At 42.3% G+C, this 10,080-nt stretch overlaps 1 non-coding gene across 1 annotated transcript; it reads left to right on the top strand.

Moving 5' to 3' along the window:
- The first annotated feature begins 1,984 nt into the window (after positions 1–1,984).
- Positions 1,985–2,056, top strand: TRNAG-GCC (transfer RNA glycine (anticodon GCC)). Its single transcript has one exon. It is a non-coding gene; the product is annotated as a tRNA-Gly (tRNA).
- The last annotated feature ends 8,024 nt before the right edge of the window (positions 2,057–10,080 follow it).

The raw sequence follows: 10,080 nt of genomic DNA on the forward strand, positions 1-10,080 counted from the left end.
ACACCGTTCGGTGAGTGAAAGATGAGGAAATACCGATTCCAGTGTCTCCTAGGAGGCGCCGTGCATCAAGTATACACCCGGTACCCAGCTTCCCGTAAACGATACGACAATTGAAGATCCCTGGACATAATAGCCATCATTATAGGAACAAGGGAAATGGAACTAACTAAGGATCTTAACATGTGACATGAGACAAGAATAAAGTCCTTAGTCACTCCGCGTACAAAGAACCGCTTAGGAAACTCCAAAGCACCAACTCATGATACTAACGATTTCTCTAACGAAAATGGAACATTCAGTGGCGAGATTAGCTCGCGATAACACTCAGCCACCCGCTCATCACCGATGACGATATCGTCATCGAGGATAGCGTAGCATGTAAAAGGAACTCCTGGATATACTTGGGCTGCTACGAACCAAATCACCAAATGGTGCGTTAATGCGAAAGCAGGCCAATCTCCGTAAAAGCCCAACGGGGCTCCTATTACAAAAATGAACTCTACCTCGAGGAAGCCGATGATGAGAATTTCGAATCGTCATAAAAGAGTAGTAGGCATACTTTCACAATAGTCTTGTCCATAAGAAAATCAATGTTCGGGATTAGAAAATCATCTTTGGTAACATGCTTTATTGAGATTTCAAAAATAGATACATACGCGAACACGTCCATCCTTCTTGGGCATGGGGATGATGTTCAAAATCCAATCAGCATAATCTACTACCTTAATGAAATCAGTATAATAGTAACAAGATATCTGAAGAGAGGATGGCGTAGACAAAAATCAACCTCTTCCTAGTGAGGTTTTGATGTATCGCAGAATCCGAAAAGCAGCTTCTAAGTAAGATGTTCTCGGCTTGTCCATATAAAAATTGGCTGATCACTCCCTCCTATGTTGTAAGTGTAAGCAATGTCTGGGTGATAATTAGTCAGGTAGAAAAGAGACCCAATAACTCTCCTTGCAAGTAGATGGGTCATCCAATATCTCTCCTGCATCTGAGGCTAATTTTATATCTTATTCTAGGTTGCATGCAGAAAGACCAGCTTTAGACAATAAATCCAATGAATACTTGCATTGGGTTCCAAAACTCTTTGCGACCTCATCACTTTAATCTTCAAAAGAGATTTTGAGTCTCCTAAATCTTTCATATCAAACAGGTTCTTAATCTTCTCTTAAGCTCATTTATCAAAGCTAAGTCATTACAAGAGAAAGCAATGTCATCCACATAAAGCAGAAGAAGGACAATACTTGATGTCGACCTCCTTATAAACATTGAATGTTCATCAACTACAGAAGAATGACGTTCGAGTTGATGAACATGAGAAGGCCGCAATACATCTCCATCATCATTCTCCCCCAGGGCTGATTAATTAGGTTAAGAAAAATATGACGCGACCTTATTAAAGAGAGCATTAAGGATACATCGACTCTCTTGGATTTCACGTCATAGCATATGTATACCCGGGCTGAGCATCTCCAAGAAAGACACAAGTGGTCGCCTTGGGGACAATTTTGCTCTTAACTGCGCAGGAATATGAACAAAACACGTGCATTCAAACACTCGCAAATGCCTATTATAGTACTGCCCCAGCAAGAAGTTCGTGAGGTGCCGCTGCAGCTTGGATTATCGTAGAATAAATGGAGCCGTCTTAGGAAATGACTTAAAAGACAGATGCCGCCACTTCGAGGTGAGGGAGAAACTTGTCTAGTCTTGCGGTGCACTCATTCCCGTTACGAGAATGAAATGATGCCCCAGCTTGACTCAAGACCAAGACTCCTTAACACTCGTACCAATAGCGGAACTGAGCGGCCGAAGATTGATTGAAAAGGTAGGCCCAGTCGGCCCACTCTCCCCCCTAACCGCCTATCTACTCGTGCTCATAGCTCGATCGGGGGTCAAGACTGTGGTCCGGCGGAAAAACAGAAGTCGTCTGTATCAAGTGATACGTGAATTGCTTAGTAGTGCGTCGCCACTACCCTAGCTGGCGGAAATAGCTTAATGGTAGAGCATAGCCTTGCCAAGGCTGAGGTTGAGGGTTCAAGTCCCTCCTTCCGCTCCTGGCTTTGTTGTTTAGTGGTAACAAGTTTCGTGCATAAGCCACTTTAGAGATAGGGGCGATCAGCAAGCAGCCCCTTGTATAGGGTGGAAAACCTATCTGACTAATAAGAGGAAAGATGCAAGCCAAAACTGACACCTAACAAGTTGCTGGCTTTTCATCAGCCGTTGCGAGTACTAGTGAATAGGAAAATCGAATTGAGATTACTAATGATAGATGGAGGTTGAGGGCAGAACATGTTCGGTGCCTCGCCCTTGTCTCCTTCGCCGTAGACTAAAAATGATGGGAATCCTATCAATAAAAAAGAGGCATAAGCATCGCCTATCGATCCAATCCATCTTCCCTGGCCTCCCAAACACACTCTTGATACGAAAGCTCCCACCATAGAGAAGAGATCGAAAGTCTAGGTCCCCTCGATCACCCTCCCTTGAACCTAAACTGGTCGATAGAGATGAACCCGCACCATAATTCTTCGAATCGAAACCCCCAACTAGAGACGGGATTACAGAACCTAAATAACTCAGTTGAGAGCTCCGTTAATGGTTCAAGGGAAGGTCAACCAATGATTGATAGGCCATTCCCTCCCTATCCGTCTCTTTATCCCTCATTCCACTAATCTATTGTTACTGATTCATTCAAGGCATAGACTCTCCATTTCCTTGTCTTATTAGCGCTGGTGTTCATCAACGATGAAAGCTCCTGAACTTCAGACTCGAGTGGAGAAAGAGGGCTAGGCACTCAGAGGGCTTTCAGGGACTGAGGAAGACGGGTGGATTATAGAGCTATGGTAGGGGCAAATCGAAGGCCCATCGAGATTGGGCATGGATGAGCCTCGACCGGTCCAGCATTGATGAAAAAAGAAAAACTTCCCCAATGACATCATTAACCGGTGTAGGATTCAAGATCAGGTCCAGGATTCAAGTCAAATCGACCTTCCGTCTAATCTCACGGTAAGGCAAGGAATTTTTTCAAATGTTCGTTGTTTAATATCTCGGCTGCTCAATAAGTTTGAAAAGTTGCTCCTCCGACCCAGATTGGATTCTAGGGGAAGGGCAGAGCCTCACCTTGCAGTAAGAAGGTGTTCGTTATTGGGAAGGGTTCAAACTGGACTGAAGGGAGGAGGAAAAAAAGAGTCCTCTCTTCCTGATCCCATCGAACCAGACACTGAATACCTGAGGATTCATCACTGGCTAGGGCATTCGAATCTAAGCATGGGCATCTGCTATTAAGAGGGAGCAGTAGATCGTCGATTGAAGAGCCAGGTCAGTAAACTTCTATTGGGACTTCTATTGATTATTAATTCGACTCTAGGGACTCCTAGCAGCAAACTAGTCTAAAAAAAGGGGCCCCCATAGAGAGGCAGGAGATGCAGGAGCCGCCAGCCGGATCGACCAACAAATGATAGGCCAGAGAGATGGGCTCATTCGACTAATCAGTGATCCCTGGGCCTACCTAACACAGATGTCCCCAAAATAGGGGATTGGTTGATTGGAAAGCTCAGGTAGGAGTACGACATTCCATACAAATCTTTTTGATTCGCTAGCTGGTGGTCCTCTCTTTAGAGTTAAGTGGCTTTCAGCTCCTCTCAAATCCCATTTTTTCATCGATAGGTAGGGTGAATTCTAAGGTTCCTTATTCCGGTTATAAAGTGGAAAAAGAGGGAGAATGAGCACAGCCCCACTAGCAGCCCGCGTTTTCGACCTGAAAGGAATGGAAAATGAATGAAGAATCTGTGTGCATTATCTATGTAGTGGAGAGACTATCCTTAATCTCCTCTTCCCTATCTCCCCCTTTTTGCCTTTGGCTATTACCGGCTAGCAAGGCTTGGCCCAACATTGGATTTGCTTGAAAACCACCAAGGTGGCATTCATTGAATCAAATCTTTTATGCCTTTGCCAACCCAAACTAATTGACTATTTTTGGAAAGAAAGGAATGAAGGGAAAAAGTCTTTCCTTTCCCCTGGATCTTGAAAGCTATCAATCCCCGCTTCTCCCTCTCGCATCGGTTCTGCATCAGATGATGAGACCATGCAAAATATTTCCCTTTTATTGGCGCTTGATAAGTAGGCTATTAGATTGAGTCGAAAGCTTACCAACGCATAAAGGTTCCGATTCGAGCGAGAGCCTAAACGGGTGAGGCGAGAAGATCTTGATCGAAAGCTCCACTATTCTGAATAGTGAGAAATACTTTTTGAAATTCTATCAAATCTATCGAGAATCTCATCATCTGTTAGGTGGGCCAACCGACCGACCGAGTTGGGCTAGGCGTCCATGTCACAGAACCTTTCTCTTGGTAAAAGAATCCCATTTTTGATCGAATCGGGGTGGATCCAATTCATTGGCAAAAGAAAAATCTATTGTTTTAACACTCAGAAAAAAACCTAGAAAAGAGGAAGAGTCACTAAGACAAGAGACCTATAGGTAAGCAAGCAAGAAGGATAGGTGCAAAAATGCGAGGCAAGGGGCTCTCCATCTCTAGGAAGATTGTGTCCAAGATCTGGTAATCTAAGCCTTGCTTCTTCTAGTCAGCTCGTATTAGCCTATGCTTTACTACATGTAGTCATTCCCCCATTCCTTTAGTCTTGTCAAGGGTGCTTTTTTCTTAAGTCGCGGTCATGTCTTGCCCCCTTAGTATAGTGACCGCTTCCATGTTTTCCCCGAATTTCATCAGTTCAAGGCTCAAGTGCATGTTCATCCATCTTCATTCCAAACAAAGGCGAACATCTCCATTGAATGACTGTAACTGCTATGGTTTACAGTCAATAGTTCTTAACCAACCCTTTTTTTATTTAATTAATATTAATTAATTCATTATTATATTATGTCTTTCTTTATGAAGGGGTTGTGGTTTATTACACCAAAGGATTTCAGTGAATTATTGAAGCTATCGAGAGAGTACCAAATGCTGACGGTGATGAAGGTTACCGACTTTCAGTGGAGGCGGATCCAACGAGTTTAGTCGAAGAGCGTAACGAGTCTAAGGATACAGAAGCCTTCGCCAACTTTGATAGGTATAGCATTGCAAGAAATAGAGCAGATAGCTTACCCTTTTTTTCTATTAGAGTCGCGAGCTTGTTGTAGTCGGTCCAAAGGGGAGAACCTTGCTGCTTACTTTCTATATCCCCGCGTCCTTGCACGGCTCGTTCTTCGAGCCCTGCTTTTCCCTTCCCCCTCTCCCCGTTTCTACCGTCAAAAATAGACCTATGGAGTATATCTAAGTGGTAAGGCATTGGTTTTTGGCACCGGCATGCAAAGGTTTGAATTAGTTTACTCCAGATTATGAACACCCGATCGGATCTATCAAGAACGAGCTGACAACTTCAAGGGAAGCAGCTGACTGCAGTCCCCGAGCCCGTAAGCCAAAATTTTTTTTGACTTGAACCTACTTTTGCTAAGAGAAGAGAGAGATGGGAAATACAGATGGTAGAAAGAAATCCTTCCAACCGCGGAATTGAACACAAGACTGACTTCAACCAGGTTCTTTTATCAATCTCCTAGCTCTTGCTTAACTCCTTGTTCCGTAAACCGGTCGCTGGTAAATCTGATCGGATCCCGGACACACAAGAGCCCAGCCCGGGAGGAATGCATGATTCCCTGGCGCTTTATGTTACGGACGTTCGCAGTCCTCCTCCATCTAATCTAACCCTACCTTATTTGCCGAGGCCTCCCGGCACAATAAGAGAATGAGGGAGCTAATCTGCTTGCTTGTGCAGCCGAGGACCGCTCGGCTATGGCACGCCAGAGGAGCTAAAAGTCACTTGACTCTAAGGAGAGGAGCTTCGAGTGACCTTTTTCTTTGCTCTTCGACAGCCCTAACAAATCACTTGAAGCTCTGCCATTTGCTTTGCCCCGTGCTATCTTCCTCCAGTTGCCCCCACCCAATAGCCAATAGGCCAAAAAAAGTTTCAGGCAATTGCTCTTCATGTTATCATCAAACAAAAGACTACCATACACGCCTTTTGTATACCAACACTTCTTTAACTACTGGCTTTCCTGCCATAAGCCAAAGACTGAGTTCTCTCAAAGTAAATCAATAACGAGAGGTGGCATCTTTGCTTTCCAATATGTATGCTTACTCCTTTTCATAGTAGCTAGGACGTAAACCCTAGAGGATCACTCAGTTGTTACCACCAAAAGTAAAAAAATAGACCTCGGTGAAAGCCTCTTAGTCAGTCGAACTCTCGGGAATCTACTAAACACTTAGTGAGAAATGTCAATTGTGAGCTCTAGCAGATATCCTCGATCTTGAATTCCCTTATTTGTTGGTAAGGAATGACCTAAAAGAAAGACCCATGCCGTCTCAGCTTACTATTGATTGACTTGAGGTGGAATGTTTGCAAATCACCTAAACATTTAGAATTTCATTTAAAGTTTTATCTCTGCTTTTGCAGATCAACTGTTGATCCAAGCCATATCTTTCAATGTCTCCAAGTCTTCTTTCCGATCGAAACAAAGAGGATGGATCTAACGCTCTCACCCCCAATCCACTGATCCCAGGCCCAATCATGAACCACCAATCTAATTCGACCACCTCTCCTGCATTTCCATTTCCAATGCCTGGGAGCTAGGCTCGATCTTGCCATAAAACCTCAGGAATAAAATAGCCAATCAATCCAATGATCCCCATCTTATGAAAAAAGAAAAGGCAATCCCCAACGTCTCCTTATCCCTCTAACCTAGTAGCTAATAAGCGGATTTTGATCTGATTCATAGTTTCCCTTCACCAAAGAACACCAACTGGGGAAGTGGATACCATCTCATTCAGTCAATCAATCCCATATTTCTTCAGGTCAAATGCAAGGAATTGCTATAGAAGGCGAAAAGGCACCAAATAGTTCCCTAGTTTCGGTATCAACCATCTTTCCTATTTCATCGGTCCCACCAACTACTCAATCTTTTTGTTCCCCCTTATTGATCCCAGGGCTACGAATTGTATTCGTTCATCATTTTCATTAGTAAGGGGAAGCGGACCCGAACTCTCCATCTTTAGCTAAGGTCTTTTGAAAAACTTCACTTCATTTATTCCAATGCGTAAGAACCTTGAAAGCAATAACTCCACTAGTTTTCCCCCTAGTACCTGTCCCTATATCTGAATCTCCATCATTGACAAAACCGGGATCAAATGAGACATCCATAGACCGGATAAGACCTTCATATCCAAATCGACCTATCCAGCTGTCGCTCCCCATTATCAGCCACAGAAGGAGCATCTCAACCAACCTCGAATCCTTCTTTTTTTCCTCCCGAAAAAATCAGTTATGATTCTTCAGAGTGTCGTGAAATCACAGATCATCTTATATATATAAAAATTTCTTTTGTTATGTTCTCGGGTAGAGCGAGTTGAGGTCCATACAACGAATAAAGAGTAATTTTGCCGTTGACTTCATATCTTCCTTGTCGATTTTCCTTTTCCACGAGATCACCATTCTCCTAGAGCTCGAGCATGAAACTTGATTACGCAGAGTTGGTTCGGTCGCAAGAGCAAAGCCACGACCACCTCTTGACGTAAGGCACGACATAGTGGAGGAGCACTTTTAAGACGTACCCAACAACATCTAGTCTTTAGACAAGTTTAAATTTATTGGAGACGACGGATGAGATGAAAAATGACAGATGGCATTACCAAGAACCATATATGATACGACTGAACCTCAGCACAGAGGAGGAGTCAAAGATGATTGAAATCGGGATTTTTCTCTTTAGTTAACACCTTTACTCATTGAGTATTAAATTCTTAGTGTACCATAGGGGGTAATCTGGCTTTAATCGATTCCCTTCTTATAGTTAAAGATTTTAGTTTGGAAACAAAAACATCAGTAAGGTATTTTTATTCAGATATAAACATGGAAATCTATGTATGTGAAGTCTCGATGAAGCTGTCCAAGTGTAGATCCAATGAATTACTCAAGTAGGCTTTCCTACTGCCAGTGAGAAAGAAATTCCCTTGATGCATTTTAACTTGCTTCAAGCTTTTCTGTCTAGTTGCTATATTCCAGTAGTGATTCGAGAAGGAATTCATGAGTGACTGGCCATACTATGGAACTAGTCTACTGTTAAAGGATGTACACCTCTTCCTCATGGATAGATGGTTCCACCACGATGTACAAAATCATCTATTTATGATTCTCTCAAAAACAAATTTTCTTTATCAACATGGTAGTGAGAAGAGAGACAGTGAATGAAATTGGATTATCAATGGGGCAAGTCCACAACTTCTGATTGAGAAATTCGAGGTTGCTTTGTCTGGTCAAAATGATACAATCTTTCCTTCTCGAATGCACTTCTCTAATTTTATAATGACACAAGGAGGAATCAATCTTGACTGATCAAGTACGGTAGACAACTGAACACGAAAGCAGTCTGGGTAAAGCTTCACACTTGACATTCCACATTGAAGTAGTGCCACCTTCTTTCTCTGATCTCATTATGAAATAAAAGTTTCTCAATCAAGAAATTATCCCTATGTAGGAACACAAACAAATGAAGAAGTGTTCTCACGATGTGCACATATATATAAGACCTTGTCTACAATTGAGCATTTCTTGCGGAACTTAATTACCATCTCATAAAAGCTTTATGTTTCCTAAATAATGGTAGGACCCGTGAGAGGCTTCAATTGTATTTTCTTGACTAGTAGACGGAAGCCTTCTCAAAATAAAAGAATATTCGAATTTTTGAGGAGGAGATGCTTCCCGATCTTTCCTCTCCCGAGCGGAGAAAATGTCAAGGTGCGAAGCGACAAACAATTCCCGAGATGCTGGAAAGGCTCTCTCTTTGCTGCCTCATTGCTAAGGCTAGTACTGGAGGGTGGGCTTAGAAAAAGGCTATCCGCTAACCAAAAATATAATATATAATCCTTGGCCCGTATCCGAAAGTAGACCCAAATCACGGTTCTCCGGTTAGAATTTGGCTATGTCAGCCTTTGATTACAAAAATATACAGTGCTGATTAGAATAGAACCCTTACCAGCCCTTAGTTTTTAATTACCAGAATCTCAATGATAGTTTGACTCATTCAAGACTGTGGATTCGCCCCCATTAAAATCTGTTAAGTCGATGAATACCAATGATAGCTTCAGCCGAGAGAAAGTTGAGACTCTTTTTGAAGGAAGAACCTAATCCAGCGATGTTTGCTTACCTGTATTGCTTAACGGAAGTGACTGAAGTTGAAAGAGTTCCAAGTTAAGACTTGTTTTATTTATTTCTTGAGAGAGAGGACCAATCCTAAGTAAGTCGAAGAAGGATTCCTAATAACCTAGACTTGTCGTTTTATTCTAGTTCACTGCCTCCTCCTTCTTTGATGTCATATCCTTCTTTCTAAAAGTATGCTGGTCACTTCTCCCGCTTTCAAAACGAAGACTGTTAGCAAGAAGGAGCTCTTTTGAGTTGAGGTTTGAAGGCAAAATCCGATAAGGTTAGGGTACCTTTGATTGGAATTTCTTTACCATCGGCATCCTAGCAATCTAAAAAATAGAACATGGTTGGCCTTGCTATTGGGACTTAGCCCATATAGGCTAAACTTATCACCCCACTGGCATGAAAAAGAATTGAGTGAAAAAATTGACTGCTATAGAAGAAAAAGCTGCACATTCAATTCATCTTCCTCGATAAATGACTTTTGTGAGCGGACATTTGAGATTCATTTTAAAGCTAAAGGCACTAATGACTAAAAAAAAAATAGGAACTAAGACCCGGTCTGGTACCCACAATAGAGAGATCAGAAGAACGCACGAAAGAGATTAGTCCCACCTTTATCAAGTAAAAGTTTTTCTTTGTTGGTTCATTTTACGATGTAAAGTATCCTTTTTCTTGTAAGGATTTTTTGTGTTCTCAGTATTGTATCGAGTGGATTGGAGTTTTTCACCCTAAGGCATAAGACTTTTAATAAGCCTTTCATTCAGGGCCTAATCCTTGTATTGCTAAACTCCCTCCCGAAGCAAGGGCTATCAAGTTTATGTGCTTACAAGTCTTGTTTCACCATTGATTGATCTATCGGCAAAGTTTTAATTTCCTTTGGCTTGAGGT

This window comes from Nicotiana tabacum, chromosome 19 (genome assembly GCF_000715075.1).
Source record: "Nicotiana tabacum cultivar K326 chromosome 19, ASM71507v2, whole genome shotgun sequence".
Lineage (NCBI taxonomy): Eukaryota > Viridiplantae > Streptophyta > Magnoliopsida > Solanales > Solanaceae > Nicotiana > Nicotiana tabacum.